We start from the raw sequence: 8,516 nt of genomic DNA, 5'->3' as shown, positions 1-8,516 counted from the left end.
TATCAAAACAGCCCCCAACTAAATATTTTTCATATTTCTATTTTCTTATCAAATCTTATTTTATTTAACAATAAAATAAGCCTCATAATCTTATCAAAACACATCAAATTATCCAAATCAACTTAAATCATCAAAACATATCAAAATCATGCATATATTATATAAATATAATATAATCGCCTAAACTCAATTAATTAAACAATTAAACGAAAGTGGGCGTTACAGAATGCAAGCGTGGTGATATTGTTTGCTTCAATTGTGACGAATAAGGTCATCTTAGCTCGCAGTGCAGGAAGCCTAAGAAGGCTCAGACAGGTGGAAAGGTGTTTGCATTGACTGGAACACAGGCAGTTATTGAGGACGACTTATCAAAGGTACTTGTTTCTTTAATAGTACTCCTTTAATTGCTATTATTGATACTGGTGCTACACATTGTTTCATTGTTGTTGATTGTGCATATAAATTGGGTCTGGTTATGTCAAGTATGAGTGGAGAAATGGTTGTTGAAACTCCAACTAAGGGTTCAGTAACTACTTCTCTCGTTTGTTTGAGTTGTCCATTGTCTATGTTTGGTAGAGATTTTGAAGTTGATCTAGTATGTTTGCCGTTGACGGGTATGGATGTAATCTTTGGGATGAACTGGTTAGAGTATAACCGTGTTTATATAAATTGTTTTAGTAAGACGATACATTTTTCTTCTGCTGAGGAAGAGAGTAAAGTTGAGTTCTTGACTACTAAACAGCTAATGGGATCTTAATGTTTTCTTCAATGGCATACTTGTCGTTGGAGAATCAAGCTGTGATTGATAGATTGCCAGTTCTCAATGAATTTCCAGAAGTCTTTCCTGATGAGATTCCTGATGTGCCTCTAGAGAGGGAAGTTGAATTTACAATTGATCTTGTTCCGGGTACGAAGCCTGTGTCGATGGCGCCTTACCGTATGTCGGCGTCTGAGTTAGCTGAGTTGAAGAAACAATTGGAGGATTTACTTGATAAGAAGTTTGTAAGACCGAGTGTTTCAACTTGGGATGCGCCGGTATTGTTGGTTAAGAAGAAGGATGGTAGCATGAGGTTGTGTATAGATTATCGTCAACTGAATAAAGTGACGATAAAGAATAGGTATCCACTTCCGAGAATTGATGATTTAATGGATCAGTTAGTGGGTGCACGCATATTCAGCAAGATTGATGATTTGAGGTCGGGTTACCATCAGATTAAGGTGAAAGATGAAGATATGTAGAAAACGGCCTTTAGGACGCGATATGGACATTATGAATATAAAGTGATGTCTTTCGGTGTTACTAATGCGCCTAGTGTGTTTATGGAGTACATGAATAGAATTTTCCATGCTTATCTGGATCAGTTTGTAGTTGTGTTTATTGATGATATCTTGATTTATTCTAAGACTGAAGAAGAGCATGCAGAGCATTTAAAGATTGTGTTGCAAGTGTTGAAGGAAAAGAAGTTGTATGCCAAGTTGTCCAAATGTGAATTCTGGTTAAGTGAAGTAAGTTTTCTTGGCCATATTATTTCTAGTAGTGGTATTGCAGTAGATTTGTCAAAAGTTGATGTTGTATCACAATGGGAGACTCTGAAGTCAGTTACAGGGATTAGAAGTTTTCTGGGTTTGGCTGGTTATTACCGCAGGTTTATAGAAGGATTTTTGAAGTTGGCACTTCCATTGACTCAGTTGACCTGTAAGGGTAAAGCTTTTGTGTGGGATGCTCAGTTTGAGAATAGTTTCAATGAGTTGAAGCAACGGTTGACGAAGGCTCCAGTGTTAATTTTACCTAAGCCAGATGAACCTTTTGTTGTATATTGTGATGCGTCCAAGTTGGGCTTAGGTGGTGTCCTTATGCAAGATGGCAAGGTGGTAGCTTATGCTTCGAGACAGTTGAGAATTCATGAGCAGAATTATCCTACGCATGATTTGGAGTTGGCTGTTGTGGTTTTCGTGTTGAAAATTTTGAGGCATTATTTGTACGGCTCCAGATTTGAGGTGTTTAGTGATCACAAGAGTTTGAAATATTTATTTGATCAAAAGGAATTGAATATGAGGCAGCGAAGGTGGCTTGAATTGTTGAAGGACTATGATTTTAGTTTGAATTATCATCCAAGTAAAGCCAATGTTGTTGCAGATGCTTTGAGTAGGAAGACGTTGCATATGTCTGCTATGATGGTAAAAGAGTTTTAGTTGCTTGAAGAGTTTAGAGATCTGAGTCTTGTTTGTGAGTTGTCACCTCAGATTGTGAAGTTGGGTATGTTGAAGATCAACAGTGAATTCTTGAACAGTATTAAAGAAGCACAGAAATTTGATGTTAAGTTTGTGGATTTGTTGGTTGCTAGTAATCAAACTAGAGATGGTGACTTCAAGGTTGATGATCAGGGTATGTTGAGATTCTGAGGCAGAATTTTCATTCTTGACAGTGATGAGTTGAAAAAGTTGATTTTAGAGGAAAGTCACATAAGTAGCTTTAAGTATTCATCCGGGAGCTACAAAAATGTATCATGACTTGAAGAAATTGTTTTGGTGGTCCGGATTTAAGTGTGATGTTGCACAGTTTGTATATGCATATTTGACTTGCCAGAAATCTAAAGTTGAACATCAGAAGCCTGCTGGGTTGTTGACACCATTAGATGTGCCAGAGTGGAAATGGGATAACATATCCATGGATTTTGTAACAAGTTTACCCAATACTCCAAGAGGGCATGATGCTATTTGGGTAGTTGTCGATAGATTGACGAAGTTAGCGCATTTTATCCCGATTAATATTAGTTTTCCGGTGGCTCAGTTGGCGGAGATTTATATTCGTGATATTGTGAAGCTGCATCGTGTTCCGTCGAGCATTGTGTCGGATAGAGATCCAAGATTTACATCTAGATTTTGGAAAAGTTTGCAAGAGGCATTGGGTTCAAAGTTAAGGTTGAGTTCTGTAACACCCCGTTTTCCCAACATAAAAATTTCAAACATATAATCAGAGTATACAACATATAACGGGATATCACACTTCTTAAAATCTCAAAAATAGGTAAATAATAATTTATCCTGCAACATAAACTTCAACATAAAGCAGCGGAATTAAATTCAACTTCATAAATTGTCTTGGCACGCAGGCCTCATCAAAACACATCATAAGTTCAGTTAAGTAACATCAAAGCATATCATATACGTAAAGGAAAGAGAAATAGCCACTAAAGATCCCCTCCCGTTACGTATCCGCGCAACCTAAGACTCAGTGAGGCAAGGCCACTCACGACAGCACAAACAGCAACCTACTCTGGATTACCTGCAAGTTACTCATACGAAGAGCAACCTACTCTTATATGCATGTGGTACCAATACAGGGCATCAAGCCCCCATCGCTATTTGAGTATTAATATACTTTCAGGGCATCAAGCCCCCATCGCTAATTTTGAGCAAATTCTCCAACGTGGTGAGTACAAAGCTCCAGGGCATCAAGCCCCCAACTATGAATGCTAATGCATGGACTCGACCTCTTAAACAACTTAATTCGACAACCTCTTAATTTAGTCCAATAATTTGGAACATCATCATCTTCAACCTCTTAGACCGACTCATGCAGCTTAGTTAAATAACAAACAGCAACATAGGCAGTATACAAACAGCATGACATGATTATATCAAATTCAATTCATCAACATCTCAATCATTCATTCATAATTCAAGTAATGCAATTAAACATTATATCACATCATATCCAACACTAACATCTCATAACAGCTTCACAGATTGCAGTTAGCTTCTTATATAGGTCTCATTACTAACCAGGGGTCCATCTCTAATCTAATCATGCGACACAGATCGCATTATCCTCACTTGCACTCAGTTCTGCAAGTGCTCGCGAGGCGAGACCATCTGCTCGCCATGGCGAGTACAAGCCAGATTCCAAACAATGGTTGTTCTAGGTTAAACCAGGTTCAATCTCATTCTAAGTTATCATTTAATCTTTAATAAGCATCTTCAGGCACTCAAAAACATCTAAGGTTCAACTCAAAAGTCAAAATTACGAAATCTTGCATGCTCTCTGGTCATGCTCGCTATGGCGAGTTCAGTTGTTCGCTGTGGCGAGCTGCGACGTGCAACTCGCGAGGCGAGGGAAATTGGTTCGCGTGGCGAGCGATGAACTTCATCCCTCGCGAGGCGAGGATCATCGTTCGCGAGGGCGAGCGATGAATATAGGCTCGGGCAGAAGTGCAGTTTTTACGAAAATTCATCCTTTCTCATGGTTTTAAACCTAACATTGATTCCAGAATTCATCCTACACATTACCTAAGGTCTAGGAACAGTTTCTACATCAATCTAACAACTTTTCACCGTTTAATCATGAATTCACTCAATTTGACCTAATTTTCGATTCCTCTTAAATTCATCCTAATTCATGCTAAATACAACCATTGATTCATAGACTTAATAGAATTGCAAAGTTAGTCTCACACTTACCTTGTTTGAAGAAAATCGCAGCCCTAGGTCTTCTCCCTCTTCTCTTGGCTTTTTCTCCCTTTTTCTCCAAAACTGATCATACGTACTGTTTTTTCTAAAACTAGGTTTCCCTTTTATACCTCCTTCAATTATCTTATCTTATCTCTCTTTCTCCCCCAAAACTCTCTAAAATATCAAAACAGCCCCTAAACTCAATATTTCTTTTATTTTCAAATCTTATTTTATTAAACAATAAAATAAGTCACAACTCGTCATAAAATTATATAAACCACCTCAACCATAATAAATCATATAAATCACTCATATATTATATAAATGTAATATAAACTCATCTAAAATAACTCTAGACTCAATTAAATAATTAAATAATTCAAAACGGGCGTTACAACTCTCCCCAACTTATAAGATTTTCGTCCTCGAAAATTTACCTCATGCAAACAACTCTGGATAAGACTCCAGCATCTTACTCTCTAGCTCCCACGTCAAGCTTTCACCAGTCGCTCCGTCCCAAACGACTCTCACAAGAGGTATCTCCTTGCCTCTCAACGTCTTCACTTTTCGATCATCAATCCTTACCGGTAAAGTCTCAACCGTAAGGTTATCTCTAACTTGCACATCATCACTTTGGATCACTTGGGATGGATCCGGTACATACTTCCGAAGTTGCGACACATGAAATACGTCGTACAAATTCGAAAGATGTGGTGGTAATCCCACTCGATACGCCACCGCTCCAACTCTTTCCGATATCTGATACGGACCAACACATCTCGGAGTCAACTTCTTTGACTTCAAAGCACGTCTGACACCAGTTACAGGAGTGACTCTCAAAAACACGTGGTCTCCTTCTTGAAACTCAAGATCTTTCCTACGCTTATGATGAAAACTCTTTTGTCGACTCTGCGACGCTTTCATCTTCTCTTGAATCATCTTAACCTTCTCGGTAGTTTGCTGAACAATCTCTGGTCCTAAGACCATTCTTTTACCTGTTTCAAACCAACACAACAGAGTTCTGCATCTCCGACCATACAAAGCCTCATAAGCTGCCATTCCAATACTATAATGATAACTATTATTATACGTGAACTCTATCAATGGGAGATGATTATCCCAAGTTCCTCCTTGCTCAAGAACACAAACCCTCAACAAATCTTCTAATGACTGAATCGTCCTCTCCGACTGACCATCTGTCTGCGGATGATACGCCGAACTCAACCTCAACTTAGAACCTAAAGCCTCTTGCAAACTTTTCCAAAATCTAGAAGTAAATCTTGGATCTCTATCGGACACAATGCTCGAAGGAACACCATGCAACTTCACAATATCACGAATGTAGATCTCGGCCAACTGAGGAACAGGAAAACTAATATTAATCGGAAGAAAATGAGCCGACTTCGTCAATCTATCAACAATCACCCAAATCGCGTCATTTCCTTTAGGAGTATTCGGAAAACTCGTCACAAAATCCATGGATATACTATCCCATTTCCACTCTGGCACATCTAAAGATACCATCATACCAGCAGGTTTCTGATGTTCAACCTTCGACTTCTGACAAACCAAACAGGAATACACAAACTGTGCCACATCGCGTTTCAATCCAGACCGCCAGAATATCTTCTTTAGATCATGATACATCTTCGTAGCTCCCGGATTAATACTCAAGTTACTTCTATGGCTCTCTTCAGGAATCATTTTCTTCATCTCATCATTGTCAGGAATACAAATCCGACCTCGAAACCTCAGCACACCTTGATCATCAATTTTAAAATCATTGTCTTCAGTCTGATCACTAGCAACCAACAAGTCCACAAACATTACATCAGCTTTATGTGCCTCTTTAATACTTTTCAGAAATTCATTATCAATCTTCAGCATTCCTAGCTTCACACTTTCGGATGACATTTCACACACTAAGCTCAAATCTCTGAACTGTTCAAGAAACTCGAACTCTTTTACCATCATAGCAGACATATGCAAGGTCTTCCTACTCAAAGCATCTGTAACAACATTAGCTTTACGCGGATGATAGCTCAACTCAAAATCATAATCTTTCAGCAATTCTATCTATCTACGCTGCCTCATATTCAATTCCTTCTGATCGAATAGATACTTCAAACTCTTATGATCACTAAACACTTCAAATCTCGAACCATACAAATAATGTCTCCATATCTTCAATACAAAGACCACAACAGCCAACTCTAAATCGTGCGTGGGATAATTCTTCTCATGAATTCTCAACTGTCTCGAAGCATAAGCCACTACTTTACCATCTTGCATAAGCACACCACCTAAACCCAGCTTGGACGCATCACAATACACCACAAAAAGGTTCATCTGACTTCGGCAAAATCAAAACCGGAGCTGCCGTCAACCGCTTCTTCAATTCACTAAAACTGTTCTCACATTGAACATCCCACACAACGGCTTTACCTTTACAAGTCAATTGCGTTAGCGGAAGTGCTAACTTGGAAAATCCTTCTATAAATCCTTCTATAATAACCAGCCAATCCCAAAAAGCTTCTAATCTCAGTAACTGACTTAGGAGTCTCCCATTGCGATACCGCTTCAACTTTAGACGGATCCACTGCAATACCACTACCAGAAATAACATGTCCAAGAAAGCTCACTTCTTTTAACCATAATTCGCACTTAGACAATTTCGCATAAAGCTTCTTCTCTTTCAACACTTGCAAAACCAGCTTCAAATGCTCAGCATGTTCTTCTTCAGACTTGGAGTAAATCAAAATATCATCAATGAAAACAACCACGAACTGATCCAAAAATGCATGAAAAATGCGATTCATGTACTCCATAAATACTCCAGGTGCATTCGTAACACCGAAAGGCATAACTTTGTACTCATAGTGACCATACCGCGTTCTAAAAGCTGTCTTCTGCATATCTTCATCTTTTACTTTAATCTGGTGATAACCTGATCTCAAATCTATCTTGCTGAAAACTTTTGCACCCACCAACTGATCCATCAAGTCATCAATCCTCGGAAGTGGATACCTATTCTTTATTGTCACCTTGTTCAACTGTCGATAGTCAATACACAATCTCATGCTACCATCTTTCTTCTTCACCAGCAAAACGGGCGCTCCCCAAGGTGAAACACTTGGTCTAACGAACTTTTTCTCGAGTAAATCCTCTAATTGTTTCTTTAACTCGGCGAACTCAGAAGCTGACATACGATAAGGTGTCATAGACACAGGCTTCGTTCCAGGAACAAGATCAATAGAAAACTCAACTTTTCTCTCTGGAGGCACATCAGGAATTTCATCAGGAAAAACTTCCGGAAAATCGCATACCACCTGTAGTTTATCAATCACCGCTTGATTCTCAATAGATAAGGAAGCCATCAAAGAAAACATCAAAATGCCATCACGTTCCAACTACTTCAGCTGCTTAGTAGACAAAAACTCTGCGCCACTTTCCTCTTCAACAGAAGAGAAATACACCGACTTACTATAACAATTAATGTGAACATGGTTGTATTCCAACCAGTTCATACCCAGAAACACATCCATACCGATCAAAGGTAGACAAACTAAATCCATCTCAAAATCACGATCAAACATAGACAAAGGACATCTTAAACACACAAGAGAAGTAGTCACCGAACCCTTAGCTGGAGTTTCGACAACCATTTCTCCATTCATATCAGACATGACAAGACCCAACTTAGTAGCACAATCATAAGAAATAAAACAATGCGTAGCACCAGTAACAATAATAGCAACTAAAGGTGTATTATCAATATAGCAAGTACCTCTGGTCAAACGATCCTCGTTCTCAGTCTGTGTACCAGTCAAAGCAAAAACTCTACCAGTAGTCGGCGCCTTCTTAGGCTGCTTACACTGTGAACCAATGTGACCTCTCTTCATTGCAATTGAAGCACACAATATCATCATGTTTGCACTCAGCTAGTGCATGACCCTTCTTTCCACAGCGAAAACATCTCTTGACGTCTTAAGGACAAGCATTACTCTTGTGGCCCTTCTCACCACAAGAGAAACAAATAATCTCAGCAGGAGCATCCTTCTTCC

Source organism: Medicago truncatula, chromosome 2 (assembly GCF_003473485.1).
Source record: "Medicago truncatula cultivar Jemalong A17 chromosome 2, MtrunA17r5.0-ANR, whole genome shotgun sequence".
In the NCBI taxonomy this organism is placed as follows: domain Eukaryota; kingdom Viridiplantae; phylum Streptophyta; class Magnoliopsida; order Fabales; family Fabaceae; genus Medicago; species Medicago truncatula.
The sequence above is the reverse complement of the archived record's forward strand: the minus strand, read 5'-3'. Positions refer to the sequence as shown.